General features: G+C 41.5%; 1 non-coding gene across 1 annotated transcript; it reads right to left on the reverse strand.

The window, feature by feature from the left end:
• Positions 1–795: 795 nt before the first annotated feature.
• On the reverse strand, positions 796–877 carry Trnas-gcu (transfer RNA serine (anticodon GCU)). Its single transcript has one exon. It is a non-coding gene; the product is annotated as a tRNA-Ser (tRNA).
• Positions 878–14,962: the final 14,085 nt, after the last annotated feature.

The raw sequence follows: 14,962 nt of genomic DNA on the forward strand, positions 1-14,962 counted from the left end.
TACGTCTATTATCATTTGTGACATACAAGTAGTTACGAGGAAAATTCAGATTACGTAATTAAATTGCATACTGCACTCATTTTCGCCTGTATGCTTATATGCGCTGCTGATGCGTTTATACAAATAATTTATGTAGTACTGAAAGAAAAAACAATATACTCTGCATAAAATCTTGTTACATCGAGAGTTGCGGCATTGTGCGGATTTATTAAAGTGATTATAAAACATTTTCGTACACATTTTTCTCTAACAAAAACACTTTGTTAACAAATAGCAACGTGCTAAAATTAATTTTTTTTCATTAGCTATTTATATATGAACATTTAATTTCGATCAGTATTTGTGAGCTTTTATGTTGATTACTATACCCTAAGTTGGTGGCTTGTGAATCTCGACTTTTCTCTAATGTTTGAGTCCTTCACTTATGTTAATTTTCAAAGCATATAACGCCACGTTTCATTCGCTGACTAACCTGATAGTGAGTAAAAAATGAGACGAGAAATAAGCAAAAGGTGGGGCGGACCAAATTAAAGGTATCTGAAGTGAACTTTGATGTGTGAAACAAAACATAGCGGATCAAGACTATATGTTAATATGTAATGAAGCATTTGCAAATAAAAACAGTGAGAAGTAACTTACAGTCGCCACAGATGGCTCCATACCAAATGTGAAGTGGACCAGTCAATAGCGCAGTTGATTTGTGGTACGATGAGGCTTCAGAAGAAACTGTTTACGAAGTCGTCCAAAACGCGCCATTTACAAAGCTGTCCCCACGGAAACTTACTTAAAAACATTCGACGAGGATGGGATTCGAACCCACGCGTGCAGAGCACATTGGATTAGCAGTCCAACGCCTTAACCACTCGGCCACCTCGTCTTGCGCCGCACAAGCGTCTAACTACGTATTTTCTATACAAAGTAAATTTCGTGACGGCAGAACTGATTTGTACAAGTGATCGCCACCGTATTTTTTTAACTCTGTGTTATCATCCCATCATTAATAACATGTTCGTAGCCGATGTAACTCAAACGAGTAGAGACTGTGACTGGCAGTGAGGTCAACACACTTTATTTTGTTTCGCACTTACAAGAGCGCCTAATTGTCATGAGCGATTTTGTCGACATCTGAGGTATATACACGCTTGGCGCCAAATGAAGCACACAGTAATAGGAGTTCCAGATGCTGAAGTGTTTAGAGAAATGAGCATTCTTGGCAAAGTGGGTGCGACATGACACTTTCGTGTTAGCGAAAATTCCACTGAGCGGTTGGCGCAGCGGAAATAAGCCTAAATAAGGCTTACTATAATGTATTTATTAACAATTTTATGTAAGATATGAAAAGGGAAGGTATAAAATATATGGTGGTCGAATTCGTGGGGCAAAATATAGGGATTTCATTATTTCACCAGAATGTGAGAAATTAACAAAAAAATTATACAAACAATATTTGAGTGATTTAATGAAGTGCGGGAGGACAAATAAATCTAAAATTATACGACGATATTTTTCCAAGATGAAGGATCGCCATCCTGTAATATTGAAGTGATTCTCTTTTGCCCCCTCTCAACGCACCAGCTACAGTAATCCTGCGGTGTCTATATCGAAAGGCAAAGAATTTGAGCTCGTCTAGAGATAAAAGAAAATCACATCCCGAGAAGAATTTATCAAAATACATTCCAGTGGAGATATTTGGTGAATCAATACGTTACACGTTGTTTGCTGCTACACTGTTCGAGGAGAGAGAATCTTTAATGAATATAATCCAAGTTTTTTTTTCTGAAGAAACTTTAAAAAGTCGGCGTTTATAATGCTTGCAAAGCGCAGAGAAAATTTCTGCTTTCGCTGCTTTTTTGCATGAGTATTACACTGGCACATGTAATTCATCAACTGTAAAACAATAGAAGTTTGTATGTAACTAATTTGCTGGTCACGAGTAATCCTTACAGCTCCTACCTTGAAACTTATTTGCAATCGCACATTTTCTTTGACCTTTCCTTTTGACGCCCTTTATGAAAGTAGTAATAAGTACAATATATTTCGCATTATTGCAGTTTATTTGCAGCGTAAATAACACAAAAATTTGAAATAAAAAGTTTACGCGTATAAATTCGACCCCACGGTCCTCTGATTACTATTCTGTACCCGTTTCGATGTGCCAACCAGTGCCTGGATATTACTCTAGTATAAATGGCTCATGTCTCTCGGCTATGCAGGGTATTGGGAAAGCTCCGTTACAGACTTACAGAAAGGAGTGAGTATATAATACGCTGTGTATTTGAGATAGAAGACCATGGTCCGCAAACAACTGCGTCGAAAGTTACTAGCGAAAATCGTTCTGACGCCTCTGACAGTGGAATACACGTACCGGTACTGTTGCTAAGAACGTCATGTATGCAACGTTGAGAGGTAGTAGTATGGACCAAAAACAAAGACTAGTAAACATATGCTCTAAAATGCACACCTTAAGAGCTATCAGCACTTTCTCATCTTCACTAGTGTGAAACATCTCAACTGCGCAAGTAATCGTAGCTCAAAATGTAAGCGTTTTAGACCCCAAGTTTACTGGACTTTGTTCATTTTGTTCCATTCTACTATCTCTGAACGTTGCATACCTTACATTTTTAACAAAAACGGTACCGGTACATATACTTTGATACTCTGTAGCGCCCTTGGAAGACGTTTCCGGACATGGGTTCCTGTTCAAAATATGTACTCGTATTTACTCCCCTCTACTACTTCCAGAAATTTGTAACGGGAATTTTCGAACATCCAGTGTAGAGCTACCACTTCTGTCACTTTCATTTCTGGAAAAGCTCTGGACGTACCAGAAATATTGACGAAATCGCTGATAACGAGTAGGCGCGATCCCCATGTTAGGAGAAATTAAGAACAAAACGTTAACACATTCCCCGACAGAGACCATTATTGAGTTCGAGAAAAAATACAAAGCTACATGGTAAATTGAACTTGATTAAAATCGTAAATCGTTGATGAATGATTATATTACAACCGGTTTCGCTGCGTTGAAGTAAAATCTTCGGGTGGTTCTACATGTTAAGGTAAACATACTTTTAATATATACATTTAAAAAAATTAAGTACCAGCAATAAAAGCAAACGTAAATAAAAGCACAGTAGAGTCACATTGATCACCTTCCCCCTCCCCCACCCCCCCCCCCCCACCCCACAAATCGTTTACAGTCACATAATCCAAGCTTATGAAGAGTGGAAGTCGTCACCAAATAACAGGCAAATGAATGGAACGAATAGTGCAAGCGATGGGGCACTACGGCAAAAAGAACTGTGGTTAATGTAATAAATGTGGTTAAAGGAGTACAAAGAAGGAGTATCAAATAACATACCATCAGTGGAGCATCTGTTTGACAAACACAGCCCATTAACCAATACCGTTACTACAAAGATAAAAGCTCCCAAGAGGATAAAATTGTGCAACATTAAAATCTGGAAGGGAGAAGTTAATTAAGCTGTTGGGTCTACAAGTACATCGACGACGAAATTGAAATGCAGATGAAGGACAAACTTATTAAAAACGTTATGAGGTTGTAAACTTTATTTAAGACACCAGAAATCACTAAAAACAAAGGATAAGAAGCAGATAATAGGGGACCCCATTTGTAAAGGCAAACCTAGGAACGAGAAGGACAGAGCACTTAACCGCTTAAGATAACTCGATTGTCCAAACCTATGAATATACGAAAGTCACATACCGTGAAGTTGATTGCCGAGAAGATACAGTACTGCAGGCAGCCAGCCGTATACTGAACTGGCGGGGATCGCCATTAGACTGGAGGCGCTAGTGTGCGGTGGAAGACAATTCGTGATAGGCGCGGCGGGATTTTGAACTCCAAATGAGCGCCGTAACAGTGGGACATCGTATCTAGGTTGCTTGGTTGATTTTGGACGAAGTACCAAACAGCGAGATCATCGTCCCATCGGATCAGGCAAGGATAGGGAAGGAAGCCGGCCGTACCCTTTCAAAGGAACCATCCCGGCATTTGCCTGGAGCGATTTAGGGAAATCACGGAAAAACATAATCAGGATGGCCGGACGCGAGTTTGAAACGTCGTCCTCCCGAATGCGAGTGCAGTGTGCTAACGACTGCGCCACCTCGCTGGGCGTATCTAGGTACTATAGAACATAGTAAAAACGAGGACGTGATTATCATCAGCGTAGCTTTATTGTACTAGTTGGAATGCTAGAAATATAAATTGTGACGGTATAGGGTACCAAAAGTGAATTCAAAAGTCGTGGGAACCAAGAAATTACGTTTCACTTTTCGAACAATCAAAATTGCTTAGAATACCGCGGAGTCTTAGCTCGATCTGGTTATTTAAAGAATACAATGGGAGTGAGTTTTTACTGCGAACAATTTCAAGCTCCTCAAGGGTGTTGAAAATCAAGCCTTTCTCCTGACGAGGACTGTTAGTTCACACAAAAAGATGGGCTGGCAATGGGATTTCCCTTCGCCTTTCGTTTTGCTAACGTTCTCATGGCTAATGTCGAACGTGGCGTCATGGAAAATTTTCCCCACCCTACCGAAAAAATAGTGCTGTGGTGCAGATACGTCAGTGACGTTTTGCTACTCCACGACAGCAACAGGGTTAATAGTGATCAGTTTTTGGATAAATTAAATAGCATCCACCGGAATATTCAGTTTACCATGCTACACAGTGTCTCGGTTCACTTCCTTATTTGGATCTCATGATCACATTGCCGGATTCCGTTATGTCCTTTGGCGTTTGTAGAAAACTGACATCTACGGGCTCAGTAATCCACAGTACAGCAGTTAATCTTCTCAATCATAAAATGGCCGCCTTTAGAGTAATGCTAAACAGGATACATTACGTGTCTTAATCTTGTGAAAGATTCGAAAAGGAGTAGTAACTCATTTATGTCATGCTTTGCGTAATGGCTACAGTGCCGACTTCGTTAGAAATATTAATAAGGACATTTTAATGAAAAGAGGTTCTCACCTGACTGTTCGTATTTATGGCATTACTTTCCAGCCTATAGTTAGCACCTCTGAATACCATGGTTGCCATAGGTTTCAGTACTATGGTAAGATTTCAGAGAAGATTGGTGCCAGTCTCGTAGCAAAAAAAAAAAAAAAAACATCACCCCTGCGTATTTTATTCCTCAGACCACTGTTTATCAATATAGGCACATGAACGTTCTACAACCTGTAAATTTTATGCGTCCAGTGTTTATGATAACCAACGTGGTCATGGTCAAATGAGGTACAGGGTGATCAAAAAGTCAGTATACATTTGAAAACTTAATAAACCACGGAATAATGTAGATAGAGAGGTAAAAATTGACACACATGCTTGGAAAGACATGGGGTTTTATTAGAACAAAAAAACAAAAAGTTCACGAAATGTCCGACAGATGGCGCATGACAATCGTGTATAAAAGGAGCTGTAATGAGAGAGACGTGACGGGTGAGAGGTACGCCGATATGTTACAGAATCGCATCATCCCCAGCCTGGCTGATAAACAGCTGCTGGAACGTACAATGTTAATGCGGGATAGCGCTCCACCCCATATTGCCAGACACCTGAAAGATCTCTTCCGCGCGTCGTTTGGTGATGATCGTGTACTCAGCCGCCACTTTCGTCATGCTAGGCTTCCCAGGTCCCCAGACCTCAGTCTGTGCGATTGTTGGCTTTGGGGTTACCTGAAGTCGCAAGTGTATCGTGATCGACCGACACCTCTAGGGATGCTGAAAGACAACATCCGACGCCAATGCCTCACCATAACTCCGGACATGGTTTACAGTGCTGTTCACAACATTACAGCTATTGTTGAGGAATGATGGTGGACATATTGAGCATTTCCTGTAAAGAACATAGTCTTTGCTTTGCCTTATTTTGTTATGCTAATTATTGCTATTCTGATCAGATGAACCGCAATCTGTCGGACATTTTTTTAACCTATGTATTTTTTTGGTTCTAATAAAACCCCATGTCATTCCAAGCATGTGTGTCAATTTGTACCTCTCTATCTACATTATTCCGTGATTTATTCAATTTTCAAATTTATACTGACTTTTTGATCACCCGGCATATCGGTCTTACTGGTAGGTCTTTTAATACGTTGGAGTTCAAAATCCCGCTGAATCTATCACGTGTTGGAGTCTTCCACCGCACACTATGGCCCCCGGTGTTATCGCGATCCCCGTCACTACAGTACATCGCTGGCCGCCTGCAGTGCTTTACCCTCTCGGCAGTCAACTTCACGGTATGTCAGTGTCGTGTATTGATAGTTTTGGACATTCGAGTTATTTTAGGGGCGGTTCTGTAAGCTGTCCTTCACGTTCCTACACTTGCCTTTCTAAATGCAGTCCCCTGTTATCTAATGTTCATTCTCGGCTTTTACTAGTTTCTGATGTCTTAAATAAAGTTTATAACCTTTTTTTTTTGGTCAGCAGTCTTCTGACTGATTTGATACGTCCCGCCACGAATTCCTCTCTTGTGCTAACCTCTTCATCTCAGAGTAGCACTTGCAACCTACGTCCCCAATTATTTGCTGGATGTATTCCAATCTGTATCTTCCTCTACAGTTTTTGCCCTCTACAGCTCCCTCTAGTACCATGGAAACTCATGTCATACTGTGGCTTTTATGTGTTGTTTAGTCCCGCTCTGATGTGCTTGTCAACTAGCACTTCCATCCATAATCCAGCCTGTGAAATAGAAATGTCGTTTTATGTAGTTCATTTGCTTAACATTACACTCGCCTGCATAGACAGAGTGTCTGGAAAAGAACTCTCTAGCCTCTCCAGAGGCCTTATGATTTGCCACTGACATCGTAATTTTATCACGTACAGAGAAAGATTTGGCAGATCTGTTAAAAGAATGGACAGTGTCTTGATAAAAAAGTTATGAGATGAACATCAACAAAAACAGAGCAAAAATGATGGTATATTATGGAGTTAAATGAAACCGTTCTGGGGGATTTAGATAATGAAGACACTAAAACTAGAATATGGGGTACGGTATTTGGCCAAAAAATAACTAGCGATGGACACAACAGAATATAAAATACAGACCGGAAAAAGTAGGAAAACATTTCTGAAAACGAGAAATTGGGCGTATTGCCTTTGGATTTTGTCTCGATATCTGGACCGGCGTTTGTTTTATAACTTTTCTGACCTTCTGTCAGAACGAGAACAGTTTGGTGATCTCGGCGTAGTGACTGTTTACGAGGGGCTTTCCGAAAGTAACTTTAGTCATTGTTTTCGAAAGAGAAGATGTTACACCAGGTGATACAAACAAACGCCATATGAATCCACATCCAATGCCGATTCAATGACGGAAGATCTGTCAGCAGAGTACACACCACGATGGCAGACGGACATGTGGTGACGAAGTGATCACCAACGGAAGGGCGTAGTGAATGCCTACAGACTGTGTGTGGTGAAGAGGTCAGGTTTCCCCAAATGTTTGGTCGCTGTTGTTGCATATACAGAGAAGGAAGGCCGAGAATGGAGGATGAAAGTCGAAGTGATCGGTCCTTCACATCCACGAATGAAAACCTGTACTGAGTTGGAACAGGCCGTGCGACAGTTCTTTGCATCGCAGGTACTGCGTTTTGCTAGTCTGGTTCCTTCAGACTGATTGCACACTACATCAAATGTCTGTCGATGGTCACTATGTCGAAATATGGTGCAAGGTGTGTAATTCATAATGGCATGGTGTATTTGTTTCGGCAATAAAGTTCGTGCGCAAAACAGTGACGCAAATCACTTTCGGAACTACTTTCATCCAAACGGCCAAAAAGGTCAAACAATATCTAGGATTGGCAAACGATGAAAGGCACTCACTCGGAATGTCTGCACACCACCCACATGTGGAAATGTCTCTGTTGAATTAAGATGATCACTAGGATAACAAACAGTACTGTAGGTTGAGGCAGATAGAAAATCGGCCGTGGCGGAGCACGCACTGTGTGAGAAAGACCTCATAATAAAATTCAACGACATGCAGCATCTTGCTCTAATAGTTACCACGCCTGTCACGTTCTGGAAACCCACAGAAATCACAAATATGACAACACCCTTAACAAGAAAGAAGAAAGCCTCAAATTAAAAAGATACTGGGTTCTTGTGCTGCTGGATTCGACCGTTGCAGGTAGAAAGAGGGCAGCACTAATGATCAGGAAAAAGTTCTCAGACGGTGTGAACACACATACTGTATAATACTCACGGCCACGAGATCGCCAAGTTGTGATAGTATTGTGAGCTTTCCGACGATGGGACTTGCGACCTGTGACGTCAACGTGATGTTTACGGTCACAGATATTTTGGTACTCTGTTTTCCGACCGTCAAAAGAAGCCACAACAGTGACGGAGGCCTTTCGAACCGTTTGGTAACTCCTTCACAATTTATCCTGTCTGTGGATTGGCTACACACATAGTACATACCTGTAGGCATATTTAAATGTTTTCTATTTATTATTTCCTTTTTATTTCTTATTGTTTTAATTTTACCTTTTTTGTTTCTACAAGGTAACTGCACCAAATTATTAAACTTACTATCTTATTTTATGAATTTTAACTACTCACTCTGTTGTTTGTAAGAATGCCAGAGATTTTAAACCCCGAGAATCCTCTGATTGGTTACATATTCTAATAATGTCTTTTAGGTGATGTCAGTACCGATGTATCTTTTTCTTGTGTTGCGAAGAGGCATCCAATTGAATCTTTTTTTATTTCACATATAGCATTTACTGCTTTCTGTTTCAGCTTACTGAACAGAAAGTTTTCGTTCAGTTGTTTTCGATCTAGTGAGACATTCAGTTTTCCATTCCAAACTTTGACAGCATTTGTGGATCTGTGCCACTAACCAAAACATTAAACATTTCAATGGATATGCTACAATTTTCCAGCCATTGCCTGACCTTATAGTCCGCGAATTTCATGAGCTTTTCTCCATTGGGCGCTTCTTCCATTATTACTATCCACACTTCATTAACACTATTTGGTAGAAGATGTGGCACTGCATCGCGCGTGCGGAAAATCAGTCTTACTTTTTCGCTGTTCCTGTGTTCCTTCGTTAGTTTCAGGTCTTTTATTTTCTACCGCAGATATTGATAGAAGTTAAAATTCCAACTGGAATGGTATGTTTCGGGGAACACCGTTTTCATAACTTTAATTGTAGTCATTTCAATGTCTAGCGCTGTTTTTCAATCGAGAAAAATGTATTGTGTATTTTACTTTTGCCTACAAGCAATTTAAATAAAACAGGAAATATTTCGTCTCTTTTTCTGTGATTCGGGTGTCAACTTAAATGATGTACAGTTGTTTTGGACGACTGTCAAATGTCCCGTTCATAAGAAAAGTACCATTTTCACAAAGGATTTTCTCCCCTTCTCCCCAGCTGAAGTGTAGGATTCTTTTATCATGAAGAGACCCATCGTCAGTTTTCAAGAAACAATTACCTTCAGTAAATTTCAAAATGTCTCTAGTCAGATGAATGACCGAACTAGTGTCAGGATTATGGGTAACCACAGTGGATTCCCTTCATGCTTTAATTAGTGAGGTCTCTGAGTTGTCATAATTTGGCATATTTGCAACGAATTCCAGAGCTTTATCTTGATGTTGTAAGTTCCTCTGTAAAAATTTGGAAAACAGGCACTGCCGTTTATTCGTGGAACCTTTTCCTGCAGTTGTGCATTCGCTTCTTAATTTGCACATGTGCTTCGCCAGGTGGGCAAGAACGTTGCTGTTCATCCATGTTTCTCACACCAGCAATTTTTAATTGGCCTTAGCACTTACTCTATGCGGAATTGACACACAACAAACACATATATTCATATTTTCTGTAAATCTGGTAGCGATGACCATAATTGAGAAGAGACAGCTTCCCTTTCGTCGTTGCAGTTATTTCAATTACTCACGATGTTTAGAACCCAAGTATCTTACGGCTACGGAACTATACGGAAACCAAGGCTGTCGGCGAGGACGCTGTTACAACACATCCGTAGCTGGAGAGACTCTGGAAACCGGCAGTGGCAGATGAGCTGATCGGAACCACGTGTGGCACCTACAAAAAGGTCGGGGCACCACTTTTGGAAAGCCCACGTAGCCAACTTCACTCCTTCGCCAGCGGTGGAAGGTGATTCTTCGACAATGTTAGCCACTGCTGTTTGTGGAACATCAGGAAAATCACTACACGAACGTTGGCCGAAGATACCAAGATACAGGCAGTATGTCAGCAGGTGGGCAAGAAAACTTCAACAGTTTTACACTGAGGCCCTGTTAGGGGGATATTTCAGGACTGTACTTGATGAACGACGGCAGAAAAAGCCCATTATCTCTCTCTCTCTCTCTCTCTCTCTCTCTCTCTCTCTCTCTCTCTCTCTTTCTCACACCTTTCTGTCGTTGTTTCACGTTAAAGGGACCTGACCAAAATTCCTGAAACGTAAGCACCTATTCACCATCATCCAGTTTCATCGTATCTATGACAAGATAGATTGAGCTTTCCTTCGCGGGAGAATACCAGCTACATCTACATCTACATCCATACTCCGCAAGCCACCTGAGGGTGTGTGGCGGAGGGTACCTTGAGTAACTCTATCGGTTCTCCCTTCTATTCCAGTCTCGTATTGTTCGTGGAAAGAAGGATTGTCGGTATGCTTCTGTGTGGGCTCTAATCTCTCTGATTTTATCCTCATGGTCTCTTCGCGAGATATACGTAGGAGGGAGCAATATACTGCTTGACTCTTCGGTGAAAGTATGTTCTCGAAACTTTAACAAATGCCCGTACCGAGCTACTGAGCGTCTCTCCTGCAGAGTCTTCCACTGGAGTTTATCTATCATCTCCGTAACGCTTTCGCGATTACTAAATGATCCTGTAACGAAGCGCGCTGCTCTCTGTTGGATCTTCTCTATCTCTTCTATCAACCCTATCTGGTACGGATCCCACACTGCTGAGCAGTATTCAAGCAGTGGGCGAACAAGCGTACTGTAACCTACTTCCTTTGTTTTCGGATTGCATTTCCTTAGGATTCTTCCAATGAGTCTCAGTCCGTCATCTGCTTTACAGACGATCAACTTTATATGATCATTACATTTTAAATCACTCCTAACGCGTACTCCCAGATAATTTATGGAATTAACTGCTTCCCGTTGCTGACCTGCTACTTTGTAGCTAAATGATAAGGGATCTATCTTTCTGCGTATTCGCAGCACATTACACTTGTCTACATTGAGATTAAATTGCCATTCCCTGCACCATGCGTGAATTCGCTGCAGATCCTCCTGCATTTCAGTACAATTTTCCATTGTTACAACCTCTCTATACACCACAACACTATCTGCAAAAAGCCTCAGTGAACTTCCGATGTCATCCACAAGGTCATTTATGTATATTGTCAATAGCATACATTTCAGGGCTATTTTCGACGATGCCAGGTATACATGAGGGAGGATTTTAAAGTTCCACTTGAAAATGACCAAAGGCCGAAATTGCAATTGTGAAATAAATAATTTCTATGGTCAACAGCGAATATGATGTCCTTTAAAATTCGCTAAAATGTCTTGGGAACTATGAAATCTGTTCGTGTAAAGAGGGTACAAGCTTGTTTACCTTGTCCGGACAGCCTGTTTGGGTTGACATCGTTTTCCAAAATAATTCCAGGTCCTAGACGTGATGGTTCTTACTAAAACGCGATAGTCGACACAATCTTCATCCCTTGCCCGCAATTAAAATTTTTAAAATGAAAGAGATTCTAATGCTACTTGTTTGTTATTATTATTGTGAAAGGGTACAGTACCGCCCGACATTTAAAATAGGTACAACATACTTCATTATTTTTGTCAGAACAACACATTTTTTTGTAAAATAACTCAATTTCAATTAATACAGCGAAGCCGGATACCAGTGTGGGAAAGAATGACAATTTATTTATTTAATTGATCACATGTGCACTCCCACAAAGTAAATCCCTACATCCAGTTTGGTGAGATCTGCGAAATGAATGAATGTATGGTCGTCTGCTAACCGCAGATAGTGAATGTGAATATAAGATGGATAGACTAGGCAACAACTGACAAGCACTTGTTAGACACAAACTCCCTGGCAGGTTAAAACTGTGAGTAAGACGGAGACTTGGACCGGGGACCAGGAGCAAGCAGTCACTCCGCTGCAGAACGAAAATTCATCCTAGAAACTGTGAGATATTTTATATCAACTGAAGAGACATGCATCGAGACGACAGAAGAAAACATCTGAATGATGTGGATGGCCTATCGACCGGTTGTTTCCCGACACTTGAGTGAACATTGACCTCTGAGGAACTGTCCATCGAAAATGAGGGGGTTTTCTCCCATTATTCCCAGAACTTTAGTTACAGAGGATATCATTGCTAACAATGAAGCACTCGTGTGGAGCCTACCTTGTGAAAGACTTGAGGAAATACACACTGAATGCGTGACGATGATGCGTCGAGTGAAAATACCGGCTTGCAAGCTGAAAAGAGAAGAGCAACAAGCTGACGAGAGTCTTAATGTCGACTACAGGTCCTAACGACCTCAGTGACGTGTTGGTACCATCACATATTTTCTCATAATAACAATAAAGACATCTACACACAGGTATTCGAAAGGTCTGATGACTGTGGAAACCTCACAAATACAGGTAAACGCATAATCGATGCACAATTAGTCACTTTATTACGATTTAGTGTTAGTGACCCAAATGTAACCATTGAGTGCATCACCATACTTACTTTTTGCCCAAAAAACACGTATGGAGTGCGTCCGTCCCTGGGGATGATAAACTTCTACCGACGTTTACTACACCGAGCTACTGAGGTTCAGGCACCAGTCCATGTCGCCTTCACCAGCCACAAAGCTTGTGGTTACACCCCTGGCACTTGGACTGGTGGACTACCAGCAGCGTCTGAGGCCTGCCAGACAAGTCTCGTGCAGGCCATCCTCCGTGTGTCCACATTTGCTTTGGTCTCAGACAAAAATACACATAAAAGAAAACTTCAGTGCTACGAAATGGCTACGATTAGAGCTATGAAAACAGTGTTCCCCGAAACATCCTATTTATTCTGGTTGTAATTTTGTCTTCAACCAATGACTGAAGAAGAAAATACAAGACATGGAACTAACGAAGGAATACAGGGACAAAGTACGACCGTTTTACAACATGTGACTGCAGTGCCACATCTTCAACCGAATACTGTTGATGAAGTGAGGATAGCAATAATGGGGATTGTGTTCACTGGAGAAAAGGTCATGGAATTCGCAAACTATATGGTCAATCAATGTTGGAAAGTCGTAGTATACAAAGTGAAATGTGTAATGCTTTAACCAGTGCCACAGGACCACGAATACTGTCAAAGCTTGGCATGGGAAATTAAAAGTCTGAACAAATCAAAAACATTTGAATGAATACCTTCTAATCATTAAGCTGAAACGGGAAGCAGTAGACGCTATATGTGAGAAAAAAGAGATTCCACTGGCCTTCCTCTTTGAAACAAAGGAAAAAGATACATAGATCTTGATTTAAGATTAAAAGAGATTATTAGGATAGGTATCGGCTCGTAGGACTTAACGATGATTAAAACCTGTGGCTTTCTTACAAACAACTTAGTGAGAAGTTTAAAATTCACGGAATAAGACGGTAAGTTTAAAAATTTGCTGCAGTAATGTTGTAGAAACAAAAAAGGTAAAAGAAAAAATAAAAAGGAAATAAAAAATAGAAAACGTTTAAATATGCCAACAGATATGTACTATGTGTGAAGCCAGCCAGGATACACCGTGAACGGACGTTCTGATTACAAAACGGTCACCAGAGCTGCCCCCACTTGCGTCTTCCTTTGACGGGCAAAAACCCCACTGGTAAAATACACTGAAGCGCCAAAGAAACTGGTATAGGCATGCGTATTCAAATACAAAGGTACGTAAATATGCAAAATACGGCGCTGTGGTCGGCAACGCCTATGTAAAACAAGAGTCTGGCGGAATTGTTAGATTGGTTAGTGCTGCTACAATGTCATGTTATCAAGATTTAAACGGGTTTGAACGTCGTCTTACAATCGGCGCACGAGCGATAGGACACAGCATCTCCGAGATAGCGACCACTTGGGGATTTTCCCGCAAAACCATTTTACGATTGTATGTCAGGAATCCGGTAAATCAACAAATTTTCGACATCGCTGCGACCGGAAAAAGATCCTGCTGGAACGGGGCCACCCGACAACTAAAGACCATCATTCAAAGTGACAGAAGTGCAACCTGTCCGCAAATTACTTCGGATTTCAATGCTGGGCCATCAACAAGTGTCAGCGTGCGAACCATTCAACGAAACACCATCGATATGGGCTTTCCGAGCCGAAGGCCCACTCGTGTACGCTTGATGACTGCACGACAGAAACCTTTGCGCCTCCTCTGGGCCCGTCGACACTGACATTGGACTGTTGATGACTGGAAATACACTCCTGGAAATTGAAATAAGAACACTGTGAATTCATTGTCCCAGGAAGGGGAAACTTTATTGACACATTCCTGGGGTCAGATACATCACATGATCACACTGACAGAACCACAGGCACATAGACACAGGCAACAGAGCATGCACAATGTCGGCACTAGTACAGTGTATATCCACCTTTCGCAGCAATGCAGGCTGCTATTCTCCCATGGAGACGATCGTAGAGATGCTGGATGTAGTCCTGTGGAACGGCTTGCCATGCCATTTCCACCTGGCGCCTCAGTTGGACCAGCGTTCGTGCTGGACGTGCAGACCGCGTGAGACGACGCTTCATCCAGTCCCAAACATGCTCAATGGGGGACAGATCCGGAGATCTTGCTGGCCAGGGTAGATGACTTACACCTTCTAGAGCACGTTGGGTGGCACGGGATACATGCGGACGTGCATTGTCCTGTTGGAACAGCAAGTTCCCTTGCCGGTCTAGGAATGGTAGAACGA

This window comes from Schistocerca serialis, chromosome 8 (genome assembly GCF_023864345.2).
Source record: "Schistocerca serialis cubense isolate TAMUIC-IGC-003099 chromosome 8, iqSchSeri2.2, whole genome shotgun sequence".
Taxonomy (NCBI): Eukaryota; Metazoa; Arthropoda; class Insecta; order Orthoptera; family Acrididae; genus Schistocerca; species Schistocerca serialis.